Raw genomic sequence first — 15,994 nt, forward strand, 5'->3', positions numbered from 1 at the left:
AGGATGCCCCATGCTCGACATCCTACAGAGTAATAATTTGGACCCAAAAAATTGTGTCTAGAAAGAACTAAGAAAAGTTACACGTTCTTCTGAAAGTGCTGGTGACACCGCCTATCAGTGCCATGACAGTGGGGGACCTCTACGTTGTGTAGGCTGCAAACATGGATCCGGTCAACTTTGAGAAAAGTGTGATTGATCGGCCTTGCCTTACTGACAACTCATCTGGACATTTCCCTGGATGTAGACAAAGTGATTCACCGATACGCTCACTGCTCCAAGTCCAGACTGTCACTGTCATTTTAATCAGCAGGACTTAGAGTTAAAATGAACCCCTTCAGCTAAATGCTTTCATTGTTAAGCTTCATGTTTTTGATGTAATGTAGCTTTAACGTGCAGTTTTCACGTCCATAGGTGCTAATCGGTGGTGTGTACTGCGTGTCCTGCCAAAGCCTCAGAGGTTACCGTATTTGACCGCATATAATGCGAACCAGCGTATAATGCGAATCGCCTTTTTCAGTAGTATTTCGTAAAAAAGACACTAGAACTTTTCAAACAGTTTAATGAATGAGAACACTAAGTTCAAATGTCACTCTCGCAATCTGACAATGACTCCTCCGATTCCTTGTCACTTTGTTCCTCATAGGGGATTGAGTCCTCTGTGCCATCCAAGACGTTTGTCAGGCAGCACTTCTTGAAAGTAGTAATGACAATCGGCCCCGGCAAATCGTACAACGCGTCCGCCTCTCACTGGCACACAAGCGGTAGAGTGGGCCTCCGGAGTCGCCCGGCGGGCGTGAAGGTTCAGCCATCCAATCGTTGTATAGGCGCCTGACGTGGTCTTTAAACGGCTTATTCAGGCAAACGTCCAGGGGTTGCAGCTGAGATGTCATGCCTCTTGGAATCACCAACTCTGAGTCATGCTGCTTGTTCTTCACCGCAGGAGTCAAATGGCCCCGGAAAGCATCCAGAACCAACATCGACTTCGTATGCAGAAGTGTGCCTGGCCGATTGGCCCAGACGCACTTTATCCACTCCTGCATTAGAACTTCATCCATCCACACTTACCTCCTGGGGAAGCGTTCCTTCAGCATTGTCTTGCGCTTCAGAATGATGAAGGGTGGGAGCTTATGCCCATCACCCGTACGTGCTAGCATCACCGTGTTATCCTTGTTTTTTTTTCATTGCCGCTCGTGATGGTGCGGACATCTTTGCTGTCCTTCTCTCTGACTGTCATTGCGTGCGGCATGTCCAAAATACTGGCGTCTCGTCAGCGTTCCCGGTGTGGCCCAGGGGATACGTAGATGTATGCTGTCCTTAGGTCAGTCACATACCACTGAAATTCGATGAGCTTCTCCTTGAAATGTGACGGCAGCTTTTGCAAAATACTCGTCCATCTCCTGAGGGAGAATCCTTCTCGCACCATGAACCGTCACAGCCATCCGTGGCTCGATTTGAAAGTTGCGTGGCTCCCATGCATTGAAATGCCTTCCTCTCTGGTGAGCTGTCTTGCCTTTACCTGTATGGCCTCCCTGGTCACTACCACGCGCCGCAATCACAAGTCCTTTATGAAGTTCACCAACTCACTTTCCATCTTGGGATGTGCCCCAGTCTTTGGGCCACGGAAGGCTTTCCGCATTAACGCGCATTTAAGCAGCGATGACCGTTGCTGGTGCCACAGGCGAACGTTCGATTCCTTCACACGAAACTTGCGGGACATGGACATGTTGCTTGAGGCCTCTGCTTCCAGGATGACTTCCCTCTTGAACTTTACAGAGTAGGCTGCACGCCGAGACACCATTTTAAAAAGGAGCGAGCGAGGTTAGCACTGCTAACATCGATGGTCAAAAATGGGAGGACACGTTTCTCGTGCTCTTTGCTTTTAGGCTTTTTTTTTTTTTGCCCTCTCTCAGCTCTCACATTATCACGTGCTCATCACCTTGGACAAACCAGGGTAGGGCTGGAAAAGACAGTTGGGAGAGGAGGAGGAGGGGCACGAGAATGGCGGGAGGATCTTCATGGCCACTGCGGTGGCGATGCGGGGCCACGGGGCATACTCCGGGCGCCGGATTGCCACGTATGGTGAGAGCCCACGTATAATGCGATGCTAGTTTTTAGGGCTCATTTTTGAGTGAAAAGAACTCGCATTATATGTGGTCAAATACGGTACCTGTATATTTTATATCTCTGTTGTGTATTTTCAAACCCTTAGATGCTTTAACGTAAGCCGCACCAATGTACGAAGCAAGGTATAGCAGCTCTAGCACCGTGATGTACCTCCATCCTTCCTGTTTCCAAATGGCCTCCACTCCCTCCAGAGAAAATGCTGCTGACCTGCCCCTGATGCACAGTTACAGTACTTGTAGTGCTCATTACATGTGGAACATTACAATTGCTATAATGTTGCTGACGAGATTACCGCAGCAGTGATTGTTGTGACATTTGTGCTGCTTTGTACAGGTGGATGACCTTTCCCACCTGAGAGGAAATGACATTGGACAAGCAACTAGGAGCATTCTGTCTCATCTGATGACAGATTCCGTAGCTGCAGAGTACAGTTGGCTCGAACTGAAGGGGAAAAAAGATTCAGTCTGCTTAGGCTTCCTGCTGTTATATTCCGTAAGTACTAACTATGCATTACATATAATAAACAGGTCCCCAATACTTATTGCTGCACATGCAAACTGTTTCACCCAACATGTTTAAAGCAGCAAGCCTGTTATGTCATCAGCTTGAAACTAAAAGAACGTGTAATTTTGATCAGGTCACCGGAATTGAACTGATTTCCATCGTCACCGGTATTGGGGTAGCGTATGGCCACTGGTGATGAAACTTCCCATTCATCACCTCAAAATAAAGTTGTTGTTGTAATATCGCATGAGCATCCTATGAGCAGAATAGCCCAGTGGAAATACCGCACTCTCCAGCTTTGCATATTTTATCTCCTTTAAGTATGTGTAATATCAAAACACGGAAGGGCATGTGTCCAACGTGAGCTGGAGATTTGGTAGTGACAAACTAAATTACGTCGATTTTAGCGCACACACTGAAACTGGATCTTGTCATGAGTAGTGGATCTTGGCAATATGTACCATGCTTCCCACGGCCTAAAGGTGCCACCTACGCCCAGCCATCGCCATTATACAATGAGTGTCAACCAATTTCAATGTACTGTTTGGGGTATTTCTTCCTGCATTTTTTCTTCTAATGGCTTCCTATTTGTTTTTGTCTTTTAGAGGCAGTACGACGCAACAAGAAGCTACTGGGGACCACTAGGGCGGACGTGGAAGCAACAATAAAATCTTGGCTGCGCCATGCTAAGGAACGATGTGGGTCAAAGGCATCAGAAGGTGAAGATAGATAGCCTTGGTTTATGGAGAGTACGGTTTGAATGTGTTCAAACTAGCATTTTACTTGTGTTGCTTTATTTGTACCTGTGATGTGCCGCTGTACTTTTTCAGCATGCAGAAGCACCTGAATTTTTTTGCCATTAGTCACTCATGTGCCAGAGTCAGCAGTTGTGAAGTTCCACAGTACTATGCATTTCATATATGCCCATTGTTCTACCCAATCACTTCTTCTCTATAACAATCTGCACAGTTGTTTCTTTGATACAAGTATTTTGGAGAGTTACTGTGGCAGTCGTTTAGATTAGTCTTTTGCTAGTGCAGTTCAGTTGAGACAGTCATTCGTTGTCAACCTTCTGTAATGTAGAATGCTGGCATAGAGGATGTGCAACAGGGCACATCAGCGGGACATGTATATCCACAGAATTTGTACAGTTGTGTCACTAAGGTAAATTGCAATTCATGCTTTGTCATAATGCACCATCTGTTTCTGTGCAGTGTGTATGGTGCTCTTACCAATTTTGTCATCACCTAGTGTCAAATCTGAGCTAAAACATGAAGTGCATGTATTTTCTAGTGACGTTAAGGACTGCATCTTCTATAACTTTGTACAGGGTGAATTTAGCAAAGGCTATACATTTCGATTGAGTTGTTTAAATACAAGATAACGTCACTGGTGTTTCAAATTTTGCAGACTGACAGTCATTCGGCTGAAGTTCTATCTATATTTTTTTCAAATGTTGTCACTTTGTAGAAAAATGTTAGAAGCAAAGCAAATCCTCACCCCGTGCATTTCCTATGGCCTATGCCACCCGCAAACCACCATTTTTTTCTATGTCTGCTTCACATACACATCACCATGTATAGGTGGGGCTGCTTGGAGACGAAACAGAACCGAATCACATGCAACAAGCAACAACCAGACGGACCACATGCAGGGTTTCGAGGCAGCGCCACCTATACGTGGGAATGCGAACGTGAATCAGACAAAGGAAAAAAATGGCGGTTTGCTGGTCGCATAGGCCATGGGAAATGCATGGGGTGTCAATTTGCTTTGCTCCTGACTCTTTTTCTACAAAGTGGCAGTATTTGAAAAATATATTGATAAAACTCCAGGCAAATGACTATCAGTCTGCAAAGCTTGAAGTGCCAGAAACATAATCTATTTTTACTACTCGATCACAATGTGTAACCTTTGCTAAATACACCCTGTACAGCTTTGGAGTTTGCAATTTCATGAAATTAAATAACTTGGGTTTTGTACTGGATATTACATAACATTTGGTACTCTGATGCACATGATCTGAACTTTGCCAGACAAGTTATTGTTGAAAGGGACGAGCCACGGAGCGAAAGTAAGAACAGCTTTACTGACTGGAAGCGAAAGCGCAAGTCACCAGAAGAACTGGTTTGCGAGAGATGTGCGCGCCAAATGTTAGTTGTCGTCGTTCTCCAACACCCCCCCCCCCCCCTCGACAACTATTGCTCAACAAGACCCATGCGATCTCGTAAGAACTGTGGCTGCCGCCGAGGGAGAGGCTTAGTCAGGGCATCAGCTGTCATCTGGGCTGTATCGCAGTATTCCAGGCTGACCACTCCGCGATGCACCAAGTCCCTCAGATGGTGATGTCGGACCCTCTTCTTCTGCAATAAAACCTTCCGGCTGCTTCATGTAGGTATCTTCTTCGATATCTCAGTTCAAAAGAGCTGTTTTCACATCAAAATGTTGAACTGTTACGTGTTGTGCGGCAGACACCGTAAGCAGGATACGCAGGGTGGTAAGTTCAGCAACACGAGTGAACGTGGCATCATAGTCTTCCCCATATCTTTGGGAATATCCTTGTGCGACGAGCCTCGCCTTGTAGCGTTCCACGTTGCCATTCTTATCCAGCTTTGTTTTAAAGATCCATTTGCACCCAAATGATAGTTACCCGGGGGCAAAGCTACGAGCACCCACGTGTTTAACTGTTGAAGCGATGCAATTTCCTCGTATGCAGCTTCGACTCACTTCGTCCTTTCAGAAGGAGGCGATAACTGGACTTCTTTCCAGCTCTCAGGATCAGTCAACAGCGCTGTACGCGTGATGTATGAAAAGCGTTTTGGTAGGACTCCTTTGTTACTCATCGCTGAACGACAGGGACTGCATGCTTTTTCCATGCTTTCACAATGCTGATACATGCCATGGGGATCGATGTCATTCTGTGACACTCCTTGCACGTCGCTAGCTGGCAAGACGTGACCTGGCTTCATCATGTGATCTTCAGTAGGCGCAGTAGGCGGTCGCTGACGTGCAGCGTTCGAAGTTGCAATCGCCCATCCGAAGCACCTGTATTCTGACGCGTCAATGCAGATACCAAGCTTATATTTGTCAAATTAGATCGCTTGTTTTGTCAGGTTCTTTATGTGTAACAAATAAATATATTTATCTGAAGCTTGTTGGTTGCACTCTGCGTCGTAATGTCCATCGGAGACAAATCTAGAGAGGCTGCCATTCTGCGAAGCCATGTGACGAACCTAAAGTTGGAAGGTGGCGAATGGACAGGATACCTTAATGGAAACCAGCAACTTCAACAACTTGAACGAGAACTGTTAACGATTGGTGTATCATTCAAGACAGAATCTTCAAGGTATAAGAAGTCAGTGGAAAATACTCACAGCAATGATATCGGCAGCGGCAAGTACCAAAAACAACTGTCAATCATGGGGCGTGTTTGTGGCTGCGAAAAATTGTTTGCTCTTGTGTGCGTACGTGCGTGTAGTAAGTAGCCTCCTAACGATGTATCCAAATACTGACCCAGTTATCAGTGCTGTTCACTTGTGTACACACGGTGTCTACCGAGCCGACGCTATTCAATTGCACAAGGCTGAACTGCACAAACCTCTTTAATCACTTGGGCTGCACCCATTGAAGATTGCACACATACGAGGTGCTAATTGGAGGCAGTAGTGGAAAAGCTTTTGCCAGTTTTGCTAACAACAGTCGTTATCGCAATTACACCTTCAAACGTACTGTCATTGTTTGATTTCAGCAAAAATAATGTTATCGTCACACCGAGGCTCGGTACCAATATCCGTCGACACACCGTTTCGTGTCCTTTCCATGATCAACAAAGGATGCCTCTTTGGAATAGAGAAGCACAAGACACAAGCGAAGAGCCTTGTAAGTTACTTCGCATCACTGTGTCTCACAGCAGTAGAAAAACAAACTATTTAACAATGTGCAGTGCGGACTACATTTAAAATGCGGCTGTCTGTGCAACAAAATCTAGAAATGTTGGCTACATATTTGCTCATTTAACATTCTGCTTTTTCTCCATTCTGCAAGACTGAACACAATGACTGTGCAGGCGACTGGACAAAAGAGAGGTTTCCACGCAAAAAAGCAAAATTGCAAAGCACTAAGAAGAAAGGATGCACAGCCAAGTTTTACTTGAAGTGCATCGAGCTCTTCCCAAACTACAAGGTATTCTACATGTTGGATAATCCTGTAGTTTATTTCTTCCGAACGGTGTTACACATCAATACGCAATACACTTTTGGTACACAAAGGAATGATTCCGAACAACGCCGCTCACACCGATGAACTGTACGCACCCTTTCGTCTCAATACACTTGAGACTACCCTTTGGATTCTGAGTATACGGTTACAGTCTCTGTCTCTCTCGCCTGGCGCTGGCTGGCGCTTCTCACTTTTCCTTCTGGCGTCTACATCTTCATTTTTGTTTTGTTTAATCCCCTACATTCGGCCATCCTCGAAACCTCTCTTGTCCTCAAGAGGTTGTACTAGTTCTCTCCAATTTTATACGTAGGTGTTTGTCTCTCGGCGTTTCCGAGGTGGCCGCCTTGGAGGACTTGCTGGGGATTCTACGTCCTCTTCCTCAGCACTTTCGTTTGATTCGTCCTCTTCTATAGAAGGGTCCTTGTGGTGTCCTCACAGTTTCATCTGCGATACATGTGCCGTAGTAGCGAACCTATGCTGTCGTGCGCCTTCTCTCAAATCCATCACTCGATACATGTCTCCTGGGATACACTGAGTAACGACGAGTGGTCCTCGATACTTCTGTGGCGTTTTGGTAAGTTGTCCTGTCTTCTCAGGAGCACGCTGTAGGACAACAATATCTCCTACTTGATATTCAGTGGCTTTGTAGTGACGCTTGTCGTAGTGTGCTTTCATGTGCTCTTGTTCTTCCAAAATTTCTCCCTGGCCTGCTTTTGCAGTTCCCTTGGGGCGCTCCACGTCACATCCGCTTACTGATGTAGTCTCCCGTCATAAAAATTGGGCGAGTAGCCATGCAATGTTTGAAACGGTGTGTTCCCTGTAGTTTTGCATACTGCGTTGTTTAAATATCTCTCTATGCTAGGGATTTCAGCGTCCCAGTCCATGTGGTCTCTCCTCTTGATGGAAGTCGAAATGATGGGCACAAGTACGCGGTTCACGCGTTCCACTTGTCCATTTGCCTGACGATGTCTGGAGGAGTTGAGAATGTGTTGCATTCCCCTTGACTGGCAAAATTCTTCAAACTCGTGAGAAGCGAAGCAGGTTCCCCGGTCACTGATAATTCTTCGAGGAAGGCCCCTCTCAAGAATAAGTTGCTCTAACGCCTTCACCACACTCTTGCTTGTAGTAGTCTTCGCAGGAAACAATCTGACGAACTTCGTAAGATTATCCACAGCTACGAGAAGGTGTTGGTTTCCTCTCGTGCTTTTCACAAAGGGCCCCAAGTGGTCCACGTGTATCACCTCGAACGGATACGTTCCCGGTGGAATCGGATGGAGCAAACCTGGCTTCCTTCCGCTTGGGCATTTGTTTAGAAGGCACTCGAAACATTTACTGATATGACAACGCACATAGCGCCTCATTTTAGGAAACCAAAAACGCTCTTTGATTTTTGCGACGGTTCTTTCTGTGGCGAAATGTCCCATTAAGTCATGTGCCTGTACCACAATGCTTTTTCGCATGCTCTTTGGCAACGCAAGAAGCCACTTTACTTCGTCGCCATCCGTCACCCTTTCATCAGGAGTCCATGCTTTAGCTCGAAGTCCTTGATCCGACTTTGATCCGACGACGTGAGATCCTTCCTGCCTTCTTCAGTAAGGCAATAATTTCCGAGAGATCAGAATCCTGTCGCTGCACAGTCAGGATTTGATCTTCTAAACTCATTGTTAGCAGTACTTCGAGTTTGTCCGCTACAATATCTTCCAGGGTGTTATCTCCAGGCTCCACTGGTGCTCTACGTAAGGAGTCGACATGAGACATATTTGTTCCGCTTCGGTGCTTCACCTCGAAGTCATATTCTTGTACAAGGTCGAACCATCGAGCCACTTGTGGCTTCAGGGCCTTGTTGGCGTTCAAGTAAGGTTTACGTGATGTTGTCATAGGGCAGTCTCTAATCGATCTTGCGACAACCTTAGACCTTGTCCAGATTGTCAACTGCCCAACCCGTACACAGCTCGGTACGCCATCAATTCTGGACTTGGTGTTTCTTACATCCAATATTGTTGTCAAGGGCTACACGTGTGACATCATTGAAGGTCTTTCTGACCACCAAGCTGTTTTAGTGCGTGTCAATCTTAGAGTTCCCTCAGTTAAGACAAGGGTAGCCCAAGTTCTGGATTTCCCCAATGCCGATGACGCGGCGATCATAGATGAGCTCTCCTTTGGCTTAGACAATTTTGTAACAGTGAGCACTACATCTGATATCAACACCTTATATGAGGAATTCCAGAAGATTGTCGCTTCACTGTCGCCCAGTAAAGTTTAAAAAGCATGTTACTGGAAAACCTTGGATAACACGAGAGATCTTGCATCTTAGGCGTCGCCTCGGAAGGTTAAGGCGATCGCGTATTAAAGGTTCGCTGAATTATTCACATGACCTGTTTATTTCTTTAGTACAGGAGCTCAAAAGTAAAATGCAAGCTGCTAAACATTTTTACTTTAACACTTCTTTGTCTAATTTTTTGCGCTCTAACCCCAGGAAGTTCAAGCACTAAATCATTCATAGTGGGTGACATTCCATGTTCAGATGATTATGCAATTGCAAATCACTTCAATGAATATTTCTCCTCAGTTTTTAACCGAGGGAATGGTTTTGCGAATGAACCTGATTTCTCAGACGCGTCTACGATCCCTGAGATCAGCAACATTCCTTTTTCTGCTTCTGGCATTTGCAATCAGTTATTGAAAGTAGACTGTAAGAAAAGTAGTGGCCCCGACACGATTCCGAAGACATCCCTAGTGAGATATGCTGAATGGGTTTCTAAATATTTACACATAATATTTACCAAGTCTCTTTGTACTGGCACAGTACCTAATATTTGGAAGAAGGCTTCTGTTATCCCTGTTTTTAAGAGTGGTGATAAGCAACTATTTACAAATTACCGTCCGATATCGTTGACTGCTTGTACATGTAAAATGTTTGAACACATACTGTGCAACCATATTACTAGCTTTCTTCAATCACACTCTCTTTTGTCTCAGTCTCAACATGGTTTTCGTAGAGGATACTCCACACCCAGGCAAAAATCTGGAGTGGGACCACTTCGAAGTGGTTTATTGGACAGGTCCCACTTTGAATGTGGGACCACTTGAAAGTGGAACCAGCTTCACGATGGTCCCACTTGGAGTGGAACCAGTGGAATTGATCCAGTGGTCCCGTCTGTTAAGTGGTCCGGGATACGACCACTTAGCAGCTGGGACCACTGAATGCATGATCGAAAATAATGCGTAGAAATGCACATATTGCTCAAGTAAATTACCGTTTATTCTGCTAAAAGCATACACTGAGCAGAAAGAAATAATCAATACATATCTACATTTACATACCACGTAGTATAAGTCTGATCACTCACTGTGTCTAAACAAAGCATATGCCTGACTGTGAGATGCACTCACGGACCACAGGGAGCTTTCGTTCGTTGGCCACCTCACATCTTGTATTTTCTTAGAGAAGATGACACGACACTCCTGTTTTCCATGCAGGTCGCGACATACACCCCATTCCTCTTCACCGTACGTTCGGAATCTTCTTATCTTGTTTCTCTTCAAGTTCCTCCGAAGTTTCTAAAATGAAACATCTAATTAATAGTAATCAAAACATCACCGTCATCACTCATACCTGCAAACATTCGCGACGTGCAGTCCGATTGGCGTTTCACAGTGCGTTCTTGCCTCTACGCCGTTTGCGTCTTCTTGGCGTCAAAACTCTTCCGGGAAATCGACAATGTGTTGCACAGGAACCATTGTCATCGCATTGTCTTACAAAGCGCACGGAAACACACGTAAATACTGCACAGGAGATACACCATCACCATCCTTGCGACGGTTAAGGTTGGTCCTCACTGATGCGTTTTAACGCATTGGCATGCGTTGCGTTGGCATGTATCCGTCAGCTACCATGGCAACGAGCCGACGGAGAACTACCACGCACGCATGGAACCAAGCACGACCTACTCTATACTAGAGACCTGGACAGCTGGCGATCCCCTATGGGAGAGACGGGTCACGGGTTAGTTACGTTAGTGACTGCTGCAAGCGCCACATAGCATTATTGGGGAGAAGGAATCACCCTTGCCACCGCCTTTAGTCTGCTACGCAGGGATACGGGATACACGAGCTATTATCTCTCTTATACTGCTTCCGTGCTTCGTCGTTGTCAACACAGCCTACTATACATCGCCGCGGTTTCGACAAGTCACGTGGTAACGAATAGTGCGAGCTAGCGCCAAATCCCATAGCCAGGCGGCGATTGCCAGAACTACTACCCCGGTGCTGGGAGCATTGCGGATGTCCAGGTCTCTAGTATAGTAGTAGGTCATGGAACCAAGGTCGCCGCCGTCCAACTTTTCTGGATGGCGAAGCGTTCGTGGGAACACCGGCGCATGCGCACGACCGACGGTCTGGATCTTGGACATGCGCAGTTGCTTGTGGCTTGCTGAGCAGCAATGGCGGTTCCTGCGCCCGCGTCGAGCGTGCCAGTTATGTCGGCAAATTCGTTCAGTTCTTCCAGCATAACAACGCAAGAAATGCTCTGCGTGGAAATTGAAAGGTATCCGTGGCTTTACGATAAAAGCAGACCCGAATACAAGGACTCTATAAAGCGTGAAAACGCATGGCAAGCTATTGCTCGAACCCTGGCGCTTCACGGTAAGTTAATTTTGTTGTTATCTCGAGAGACGTATGTTTCACAAACATTTAACCTCGTTCTGTGTAATTGATCGCAGCGGAAGAGTGCAAAAAGCAGTGGAGGACCATCCGTGATAGATATGCCCGAGAAAACCGGCATCTAAAAGACGATGGACCAAGAAGTGGTGCCGGCGGTGATGAAGTTGTCACTTCAAGATGGGCCCTGTACAAATACTTGGGGTTCCTCAAGCCCCATTTAAAGAGCAAAAAGTAAGTATTACTGCAGCAATATTCCTCCTGAAACTAATTACAGCCAGCTTGTGTAACTACGTCCCACTTACGCGAATGATTGTTTAATTTCAACTATGTTACTTGCACAGCAAGAACCATTCACATTGAGCACAAAGTTATGCGGAATTTCTGTCACAAACTTCTTCCCTTCGGAATTACAATGACAAAGTGTAGACTGCACAGCTACCACCTTATAGATGGCATTTGTAGGAAAGTGTACTTTCTTAGGATAACGTAGTAATATTTTCTTTATATAGGACATTTTAATGAAAGTGCTCGACAGTTGAAACATGGTCTCCTTGAAGTTGTGAATACAAACCTTTTTATATAGCAAGCATTAAAAAAAAAGTAATCATGTTCTGTGCATAACCAGGCTAATAGAACAGAACCCTGTGGACGACGGGAACACTTCGGAGCATCACAGTGGAGCCACTCCAGAAGGTATCTACACCACACAGTGTTAGGTGAAAGTAAGAATGCAGTAAACGATAGATGAGGTTAGATGACTACAGTAATCATATATTTACATTACAAGCAACACATAAAATTATACAATTGCACAAAACTATTAAGTGTACATTTGGTAGTTGTCCTGCTTGTATGAGCATGCTTTTGCGCAGAATGTTGGTTTTTCCCATTAGCTGGTATTTCGGAAAAGATGCAAGCGTAAAAGTGCAGAACTAAAAAGTAGATAACTAAGTAATGCATTTTCATATTACCCTTCTCAATCATTTGCTGTATGTATTTGCTGTTCCCATGTACCACAACATAATTTTGTACAATGCTTTGTTATGCAGGCATTCTCCTCTCAATGATTCTTGAGGAGCCATCTGCTTCACCTGATGAAACAAGCAACGAAGAGAACACCAGCGAGGTGAGATCTCTCACACATAATTTGCTATGTGATACAGAATACCTATACAATACAATATCGCTGTCCTTCTCCTAGAGGAGCTCAGGCCAAACCTTTGAGGTGTCCGACACGTTCCGAGGATTGAGAAATCAAGAGGAAAGTAATGAATCTCCCAGCATTCGACCACACAGGCCAACAAAACGGAAAACAGTGTCAGACACAAGTTACTTGACACAGGCACTGGCCGCAGCAACTAAAGAGATGGCAAGCGGTCGCAACACACGCCTACAGATCGATGCAGATGACTGCGATGCAATGTTTTTACTGAGTTTGAGAGACAAGTTTAAGGCCCTAACGAACAAAAAAAAAAAAAAAAAGGCTCGCACAACTACAAATTCAGAAGATACTCTTCGACTTGGAATTTGGGGAAGATAGTGAGCAGGAACAATAAACTTAGAATTTACTTTCTGGTGATGAGTGATATATCGTGTCCTAATCCAACACTCTTTCGTAATACATGGTACAGCTAAAGACGACCCTCTGTAGACTGTACACGAACAATGCAGCGCTACTATAGTCATGTTAATGCAGATGATGATGACACAAAGTTTTTATTGAACCACAGGGGCAACATGAAAGCACTGTCGAACGAAGGAAAAAAGAAGCTCGCGAATACAAGAGGTCCTTTTCGGCCTTGAGTTTGATGACAATGAATGCAATCAATAAATACTGGTTTGAGATACAATATGCAACATCATGGGAACAAGGTTAGACAGAGTTTAAGTTAGACACAGATACTCAGTTTATAAGTACTTGACAAAAACAGGACAGGACAAACCTGGCAAGTCTGTCTCCACAAAAGCAACCTCAGTGGAAGAAACGCTTAGACTTCTGGCTAACATTAACATAACTAGTACTCAAAGTGTTGCTGCAACACTCTCGGGTGACGAACCACGGAGAACTATCCAGTACTGCCATTCAACTTCACCAGTCTTTGAACAAAAACACTTTGCAAATGTGTTTCGAACTTCTTTGGCGTTCCCAGCATACATGTTACTGCCCTGACGTCGTACACTAGCAAGGCTACCATCTTTTCGCCATAGTCCATCGTGCACTGTTCCATCCCTCTCTTCATAATCAACATATCCTCGTGGGCAATATGGGCTAGCCCTCTCTTCTATGTCACGTGCCCTTAAGAAATTATGCAGGCACACAGTGGCCCAGACAATATCATTAATCGTCTCCAGCGATGCTTGAACTGGTTGTCTCAAGATCCTCCACCTGGAGACCAATATTCCAAAAGTGTTCTCCGCAATGCGACGTGCCCTTGACAAGCGGTAGTTAAATACCTTTTCCTGAAGAGGCAGGTTAGTGCCGGGGTATAGCCTCATCAAATTTGTCATGAGCGGAAATGCAGCGTCCCTCACAACAACAAGTGGCATTTTGACATCCGACTCAGGGCGCTCTTTGTAAGAAGGAATTGAGAAGCCACCTGACTTCAGCTTCTTTCCCATTTCGCAGTCTCGAAATACCCCACCGTCACTCCAGGACCCACACTCCCCAACGTCTACCATTATAAACCTGTACTTTGCATCGCACAAAGCTAGCAAAATGACACTGTGGCTGCCCTTGTAGTTGAAAAATGCAGAACCCTCATTTGGGGGAGCCTGTATTGAAATGTGCTTGCCGTCTATGGCTCCGATGCAGTTAGGGAAATCCCACAACTGCCAAAAATCTTCAGCAATCGCCGTCCATGTTCGTGCTGTTGGTTCCTGCAGTACACAACAGAGCAATGTTTCACCACTCTCTGTAGCAAGTATGATACACATGGAACTACCACGAAACCTGCTATCTGCTAAAATTTACTCGAATAAGGATGCCCGTACCGGCATGTAAATTGGCATCAATACCTTCCTCAAGGCCTTACATGTGTCCCTCACAATGGAACTTGCTGCTGTTGTGCTAATTCGGTAATTCTTTGCGATTATCCTCATTGAAGATCCATGAGCCAGGTAGCTGCAACAAGAACGTTTGAAAGGCATATTTAGGAAAAGGCTGAAGCAATGGTAGCCATATCAACACTTTTTCTTTTTTGAAACGGTCTACCCGAATTTAGTGGCGGAATCGGTCTGCCATTTCGGTTAAGATTTGATGGCAGTCGCTGGAGATTCAAACAGAGGTGAGGCGAATGCTATAGCCATGGGCTTTGCACACTGGTGATTGGAGGTACGTGAAAGAGTGTCTGACGTTATTACCGTAGTGTGAAAGATAGTCGTTCTTCTGGGGAGATGGACTCGCGGAACTGCGTGTTCTGGCGCCGAATTAGTGGCTCCACCAGGGAACAGATGGTGTCAAACCTGTGAAATTCCAAACGCGCGTTTGCAGTAAGGAGGATAACATTACGGGTGCAGAGACTACTTCAGCTCACTGTGGAACCAAGAAATTGAGAATGACATACCTTTCTTCTGACATCCTAAAGTATTCGAAGAAGTCCTTATTACTATCGCGCATGTCTTTCACGAGGTTGTGGTATTCACCGTACGCCTTTCGTTTGCGCAGAATGCTCCCCACCCATGTTCTGGTTTGTTTTAACTTCTGCTGTAGGAGCAAGGCAGCGGAGGTGTACTGCGCTACAGCGGCCCAATTTATGTTGTCGGATGTCTCAATATAGCTCTCAAGAAAACCAGCGAAAGCATCACTGAGCGTTTGGCCTTCCATATCTGCCATATCGTGGAGCAACAGAATGCGAAACGCTCGCTGAGCATGCGCAGAAGCAATGTGGGGGCGTTGGTTGTTGTTAATTCGGCCGACGGACGCACGTGCATACGTGCTAGTGTGGACATGCCGACGGATGACCTTGCGTCTGCTACGTCGTGGAACGCACGTGTATGTTGCACGCATCGGTGCGCGACGCAACAGTGAGGACCAACCTTTACTGAAGACAAAACGAACTTGCTACGACGCGTCGAAGTTCTAACTTCCAACTGCCACCTGCCACTCTCGCCCTCTCACTCCGTCGCTCGCCTCTCGCTCTCTCCTCTCCCTCTCGGCTCTCGCCGTTTGAAGTTTGAATTGCCGTGGCGTCTTCACATTGCATCAGCCTCTGCAATAACATTTTCTTTTTGTCTTTCTTCTAGTATTTAGCTTAAATTTTTGTTGTTGTTGAGATGTATTTTTTTACATTTCTCTGGTACTTAATATGTTATGATATTCACCTCAGATGAGAATGTGCACGAATTGGAGTTACAGCATTCGCAGACGCGCGCACCTGGATAAACAGCAATAAAAAGAGACCATGCCTGTGCTAAAATAGATCAGAGTAATAGATCAAACAAAACATGGCAAGTGTGGACAAGATGAAATCTCAAAGGGGGAAGCTGGGAA

General features: G+C 45.5%; 1 long non-coding RNA gene across 1 annotated transcript; it reads right to left on the reverse strand.

Annotated features, from left to right (window-relative positions):
* Nucleotides 1-14,085: 14,085 nt before the first annotated feature.
* Nucleotides 14,086-14,953, reverse strand: LOC135382994 (uncharacterized). The gene is made up of 3 exons (XR_010419592.1): nt 14,866-14,953; nt 14,521-14,626; nt 14,086-14,382 (listed from the first exon to the last, which is right to left on the reverse strand). It is a non-coding gene; the product is annotated as an uncharacterized LOC135382994 (long non-coding RNA).
* Nucleotides 14,954-15,994: the final 1,041 nt, after the last annotated feature.

The sequence above is a fragment of the Ornithodoros turicata genome, chromosome 2, assembly GCF_037126465.1.
Source record: "Ornithodoros turicata isolate Travis chromosome 2, ASM3712646v1, whole genome shotgun sequence".
NCBI classification, from domain to species: Eukaryota; Metazoa; Arthropoda; class Arachnida; order Ixodida; family Argasidae; genus Ornithodoros; species Ornithodoros turicata.